The sequence below is a fragment of the Ornithorhynchus anatinus genome, chromosome 11, assembly GCF_004115215.2.
Source record: "Ornithorhynchus anatinus isolate Pmale09 chromosome 11, mOrnAna1.pri.v4, whole genome shotgun sequence".
In the NCBI taxonomy this organism is placed as follows: domain Eukaryota; kingdom Metazoa; phylum Chordata; class Mammalia; order Monotremata; family Ornithorhynchidae; genus Ornithorhynchus; species Ornithorhynchus anatinus.
The window spans coordinates 23,796,298-23,803,602 of NC_041738.1; the positions used below are offsets into that span (position 1 = coordinate 23,796,298).

General features: G+C 45.6%; 1 non-coding gene across 1 annotated transcript; it reads left to right on the forward strand.

Annotated features, from left to right (window-relative positions):
* Positions 1-3,192: 3,192 nt before the first annotated feature.
* LOC114815236 lies at positions 3,193-3,330 on the forward strand. The gene has a single exon (XR_003763002.1). It is a non-coding gene; the product is annotated as a small nucleolar RNA SNORA7 (small nucleolar RNA).
* Positions 3,331-7,305: the final 3,975 nt, after the last annotated feature.

Consider the following 7,305-nt stretch of genomic DNA (forward strand, 5'->3'; position numbering starts at 1 on the left):
GTGGAGAGAGCACAAGACTGGGAGTCAGAGGACCTGGGTTCTAATCCTGGCTCTGCCACATGTCTGCTGAGTGACCTTGGGTAAGTCACGTAACTTCTCTATGCCTCAATTCCCTCATCTGTAAAATGAGGATTAAACCCCCCCTCCTTCCACTGTGTGGGAGAGTGTCCATCCTAATAAACTTGTATCTACCCCAGTGCTTAGAACAATGCTCTTGGCAAATAGTAAGCGCTGAACAAATACCACACACAAAAAAATACATGCACAGTGCCCTCTCTATCATGTAACATCCCAGAGAAGATTCCCTGAGGCCCAAAAGAGTTAAGGTACCTCCCAAAATGCCAGTTTTATACTCAAGCAGAGTTTACTCATCTGACAAGCTTAGACTCGCCAAGCGATATTTTTTTAGCACACTTAGAGTCCCTTGAGGTCCGCTCAATGTCTCCTATCACATCCCCATTTTCCAGATGGAGAAACTGAAGCCTTGGTGGGGGGCGGGAGAGGCGGCACTTTAGAAAGCAGCATGGCCTAGTGGAAGGAGCTTGGGTTCTAATCTCTGCTCTGCCACTTGCTGTGTGATCTTGGGTGAGTCACTCAACTTCTTGTCGCCTCAGTTTCCTTATCTATAAAATGGGGATTCAATCAGTCGATTACTGTTCTCCATTCTTGTCAGCCCAGTGTGGGACTAAGAACTACGTCCAACCGGATTTGCTTGTAGTACAGTGCCTGACACATAGTATTTAACAAATTCCACAATCATCATTATTATTATTATTATCATTTGGTGAAGAAAACCAAGTCTCCTGTCTCTGAGACTCTAGCTTCTACCCACGCATTAACAGGAGATGAAACTGAATGAATTTCTCATGGTGCAGATCTTTCCCTCCCTAGGAAACATTTTTCAGGTTGTCTTGATTTCAACAATTGAGACGGGCAACAGAGGAAACTCCCTAAAGGGGAACACAGAGAGGCTGGGAGGCATAGGGTCTCGAAGAGGGAAGTAGATCGGGAGCAGGGAGAAATCATGAAGAAATACAAATAGAGGCTTCACCAGCCTTGCAAAACACAGGGGTCTCCTTGAAGATGGCTTGGGAAATACTGTTTTTACAGGAAATGTCTATGCTTTCTGGGAATCTACGAGAGCCAGCTAAAAGCAATAAAGTCAAGTTCCATCATGCACCGTGTTGGCACAATTCCTGGAATCAGCCTTAAAGTGGAACTTCTTCCCCTCCAGTAGTTCAAAAACCTGGCCTGGATTCCGATGGATGTCTGTCCAGTTCAACGTCAGCCTCATCTACAGAGAAGCCAAGTAGTGTCGCTTGGTGACTAACCCTTCGCTGAGGCTACGGGAAGGTGAATTCTCTTTTCTTGACCCTTCTTTGAAAGTGGTTATCCTTTCTTAAAACGGGGGAGCCGAGGGCAGATTAAAGCGGCTGCTGTGTTTTCCGCCCTAACTGCATAGGTTTTTGATTTAAAAACGAAGTCAAATGACGGGCATTTTAGGAGAAGGTTCTGCCAGAGAGTAAACACTGAACAAGCCTTAAATTTATGACATCGGCCCAACCAATAGCTGGGGTTGTGGCAACCGCCTGTACAGAGGTCAGTGAGGACCAACTGTTGAAATTGAGTGATGGATTGATTGAAATAGGATAGTAGAGCTTAAAGTTACAGAAGAAAGTATGCGTTGGGAAATATGCCTGTCCAACCACTTAATCAGTCAATGGTATTTATTGAGTGCTTACTGGATGCAGAGCTCTGTAGTAAGCTCTTGAAGAGTACCATCCAACAGAGTTATTATTATTATTATTATTTGATAAGTGCTTACTATGTGTCAAGCACTGTTCTAAGCACCTGGGGAATCTACAGGCTAATCAGGCTGGGCAGAGTCCCTGTCCCACATGGGGCTCACAGTCTAAGGTATTGAATCCCCAGGTTACAGTTGAGGAAACTGCGGAAAAGAGAAGTAAAGTGACTTGCCCAAGGTCACACAGCAATGAATTGCAAAGCTAGGATTAGAATCTAGGTCTGACTCCCAGGCCCATGTTCTTTCCACTAGGCCATGCTATTGCTAGACGCATTCCCCGTCCACAAGGAGCGTACAGTCAGGAGACATCTCAGGATCGTGAAGTGAGTCTTAATTGCAGAAAACCTGATCCTGCCTCAATTTCCATTTACCCAGGTCTGGAGGACCAGTAGACTTCACGGGCAGCTGCCTGGATATTCGCTCACCTAGTAGAACCAATACTGTTACTTATTGAGTGCCCATTTCATGCAGGCTGACGTGCTCAGAAAATAAGATGGTCCCTGCCTACAAGGAGTTTACACTCTAATGTAGAAGGCATCAGACCACATCAGCCTGTTCTTACATCAGCCTGTTCTTATTTTAGATCTCTGCCTCAGCTGGCTCTCCTGTTTACTCTAGCCACTGGAATAGGGAACTGGGAACTGCACTGCCTTCTGGCTTGGCTCCTGGGCCTCCTGGCTCCCAGGACCCTAGATGCGCTAGAATTAAAGGTGGTCATCATGGACAGCAGACAGACAGCTAAGACTTACAAATAAGATCCTCTAGATTGTAAGCTCATTGTGGGCAGGGAATGTGTCTACCAACTCTGTTGTACACTCCCAAGTGCTTAGTACAGTGCTCTGCCACAGTAAGTGCTCAATAAGTATGATTGTTTGATTGACTGATGCCCGTGACATCAGCTGCATCACATCAGGCAAGCTGCTTTACAGAATGATGCTAGGGGCACCATTTTGCAGAAGTTCATCCAAGTCCCTTAGAACCTCGACCTTTTTTTCTGGAGGTACCCCTGACCCCCTCCAGTCTTAGCTGGCCTAGTGGATAGAGAATGGGCCTGGGAGTAAGAAGGACCTGGGTTCCAATCCCGGCCCTGCCCCTTGTCTACTGTGTGACCTTGGGAAAGTCACTTCACTTCTCTGTGCCTGTTACCTCATCTGTAAAATGGGGATTAAGAATATGAGCCCCAAGTGGGACAGGGAGAGTGTCCAAACCGATTACCTTTTATCCACTCCAACTCGTAGACCCCATCCCCCTCCCCGCTTCGCTCCATCAAGTCCTCTGACCTCCCCCAGCTTCCCTACAGTAGAAGGCCAGAGGAAAGGTCTCTGCAGATAATAATGATAATACTAGTGGTATTCTGTTAAGTGTTTACTATGTGCGAAGCTCTGGAGCTCCTCTCAGGATTGCACCTGGAGAGTTTCCAGTACTCTACCAGTCATGACTGCAGGAGGGAGAGTCAAGCAGAGGCCTACCCATTCCATTCCTAACTTGGCCAGTGGCTAGCGAGTGGGAGGCAATCTGCCACAAGTCAAAACTCACCTCTACTGGGCAGCAGCAGCACGGGAGAGAGTCGAGGGCAGAGACTCGTTTACTGAGCGGAAGGAGGCAATGGTAAACCACTTCCAGATCTTTACCAAGAAAACTCTATGGATATGTTACCAGAATGATTGCATTTGGAAGTGGGGTGCTCTGAGAGAGTGGCAGCGTTATGGGTCAGACATGACTCGACAACATAAGACAACAACAGCAAATATAGAAAGTGCAAATTCCAAAATTATCATTATTATTATTATTGGCTCCAGAGTCTTGCATACCCTTCCCAGGTTCCTGGTACACAAAGGAAACGCACCCAGGTCTGGGACCTGCCAGAGGAACCCCAGAATGTAGAGCTCCCCTTGGAGGGAGGATGGATGCTGAAACCAAAAATGCCAAATGTGAAGAGTGAGCTGTATCCTCACTGGACAGGGGGCAGACCAGCTGAAATCCAGACAGGTGGACAACCTTCCAGGGACCTAGAGGCAGAGGTCAATGCCTTCTGTAGCAGCAGGGAATAGTTCCTATCTTTAAGGCGGGATGCAAGTCTCAAACCAAACTGGTCAGCTGGTGAGGGTCATTCAATAGATCAACCAGTTGATCAGTGGTATTTCTTGAGTACCAGTTGGGTGCAGAGCTTTGTACTGAGCACTTGGAAAAGTAAAATAGGCATGACTACTGTTCTCAAAGAGGTTACGATTTAGATGGAGAGTCAGACATGCAATTTAATTATAATTAGGGACAGCAGCAGAATATAAGGATATAGATGGAAGTGCAGAGGGTTGGGTGGGGAGTTTAGTAGCAAAGGGCTTAGGGGGTATGGACTCGTGCATGGATAATGCAGAAGGGAAGGAAAATCGAGTGGAAAATTGGGATGTCAGTCAGGGAAGTCTTCCTGGAGGAGATGTGCTTTATGTGTTTTAGTAGAGTTTTTGTTTTTTTAATGGCATGTGTCAAGGGTTTACTATATCCCTGGCATTAAACTAAGTGGATAGATACCAACTACTCGAATTGGAAACAGTCCACATTCCACGTGGGGCTCACAGTCTTAATCTCCTTTTAACAGATGAGGTAAAACAGACCCAGAGAAGTGAAGCGACTTGCCCAAGGTCATCCAGCAGACAAGTGGCAAGGCCGGGATTAGAACCCAGGTCCTTCTGATTCCCAGGCCCAGGCTCTATCAACTAGACCACACCGCTTCTCTGATGGTAGCAAAAACAGTGGTCTGCTGAATATGAAGGAGGAGGGAATTCCAGGCAAGAGTGAGGGCAAGAACAAAGAGTTGACTGCAAGAGGCATGAGAGCAAGGTAGTGTGACTAGATTGATTCCCCTCAACCTGGGGAATGAGGTAACGATGAGGTAATTGAGGCACTGAAGAGTTAAATGACTTGTCCAAGGTCATACAGCAGACCAGAGGCGGAGTCAGGTTTAGAACCCAGATCCTCTGACTTCCAGGCCCGTGCTCTATCCAGTGGGCCAGGCTGCCTCTCACAAGCGTGTCCCTCCATCAGGGGCCGTAAGCTGCGGACCACCCAATTGGATGTGTCCTGGCTGGGATTCACCACAACCTTCAGCTGCTTCTGTTAGGAATGGGGGCAAAGGAAGAATCCTAGACATAGGGAGAAGCAAATTAATGAAATCGAAATAATGATAGATTCAAACTGCAAGCTTACACCACATGAAGGATGACTGCTTTCACAGAGGTTTTCAGGCATGACCTTTTCATTGCTAACATAGGCAAGTATTTCATTTAGATGGCACCCAAAACTGAAATTAGAATAATACGGCCTGCATTATTTAATAATAATAATGATAAAATAGCCAGGATGTCCCTGCTGTCTTAAGTCCTGGTTGACACCTTAAAGAAATTTGGGTCTAGATTATTAATGCACTCACTCAATAACTATTGGTTGCCCCTGGGAAACATTTGTTAATATTTTATTCTATGTAAACATCTGGATCCAATTTAGCAGGAGAACACTGAGAGGAAGAACTGGCATCCGTCCAATTCTCTGCAAAAGGTTGCCTGGTGGTTTAAGAGCTCCATTTACATTACTCTTTGAGATAAAGTTACTGTCAATTCTGCTAGCTGAGAGCTAATATAGACTCAGGCACTTCCCACCCACCTCCCTTATACTAAGCATCCTGAAGCCCATGAGGAGATATAATAACTTTTCTTCTGGTGGGCCCTGATGTATGTTTATGGCTGATTTAATAACAATAATAACAATTTGGTATTTGTTAAGCACTTACTTTGTGCCAGGCACTGTACTAAGTGCTGGGGTGAATACAAGTAAATCAGGTTGGACACAGTCCCTGTCCCCCATAGGGCTCCCAGTCTTAATCCCTATTTCACAGATGAGGTAACTGAGGCACAAAGAAGTGAAGTGACTTTCCCAAGGTCACACAGCAGACAAGTGGCAGAGCCAGGATTAGAACCCATGACCTTCTGACTCCCAGTCCAGTGCTCTGTCCATTACACCATGCTGTTTCCAAATTACAAAATATTGCCTCTTCTCTCACACAGTGAACACAGACACACACACACACACACACAGAGTTTTTAATTCAGTTTTAATTCAGTTTAAACCCATAATTTGAAATCTAGCAAGTGTTAACTCCATATCCTAGATGGAGAAAACATCCAGGAAAGCGATCGGCTATAAACACGTGTCATTTTGATTGACCTTTCATCCCGTTGTCTCTGTGGGCATATAAAAATCTGACGGGGGTACTGTAGAGTTAGTGGTTATATTCACACTCATCGCTCTCACACGAATGTGGGACTGATCCAAGTACCATCCCTAATTCCCATACGTGAACATCTATGGACCCTTTCCTTCGAAGACAAATATTCTTCTCAAGAAGCTGAATTCATGTGTGGTTGCATGAAGCAGAATCCTGTCAGCGTGGGCCCGTGCTTTCTGGCTTGAAGGAATTTGGGGTTGGAATTTTCCCCATTACTGTGGAAATTCTTCTTCCTCCCCTCACCACTGGCTCCGCACTGAGTGGAAAGAGCAGCCACAGGAATTGGTTTGCCTCCCCCCAACCCAGCCCCCAGGCTTTACTGGGATCTCAAAAGAGATTTCTTGGTCCCTTTATCCAAATGTACATGGAAAATTTGGAATTGCTTCTCTTGCCCACTTCAATCAGTGTGGTCTAGTGGAAAGAGCACGGGTCTGGAAGTTAGAGGACCTGGGTTCTAATCCTGCATCTGCCACTTTTCTGCTGGGTTACCTTGGGCAAGTCACTTCACTTCTCTATGACTCAGTTACCTCGTGTAAAATACGGTTGAATGAATGAAGCACTCCTATCTACTCCTTCCCTATTCATGTGGCACCAGGTCCTAGTCTATTCCTTTTACAGCTGGAGACAGGTAGAGAGAGATGAAATGCCTCATCATGGGAACGCAGCAAGTCGTGGGATGGATCTGAGAGCCAAAATTCAAACTTCAGGCCAATGCACTCAGTCTCAAAACTGTCCTTTCCTCGACAAAACCACTTTCTCATATCATTGTTGCTATCATGATCTATAATAATAATAATTAATAACTATGGTACTTGTTAAGCGCTTACTATGTGAAAAGCACAGTTCTAGCACTGGGGTAGGTACAAGTTAATCAGGTTGGATACAGTCCCTGTTCCATAACGAGGCTCACACTCTTAATTCCCATTTTACAGATGAGGTAACTGAAGCACAGAAAAGTTAAGTGTCTTGCCCAAGGTCACACAGCAGCCAAGTGGCAAAGCCGGGATTAGAACCCATGATGTTCTGACTCCCAGGCCCATGCTCTATGAATTAAGCTTCTGTACTGGGTTTGTGGAACTGTACTCGAAGCACCATGGTATTAGACAATTAATAATGAGAAAGGTATTTATTAAACACTTACTAAATGCCAAGCACTGTACTAATCACTGGGATAGATACACGATAATCAGATCAGACACAGTCCATTTCTTACAAGAGGCTC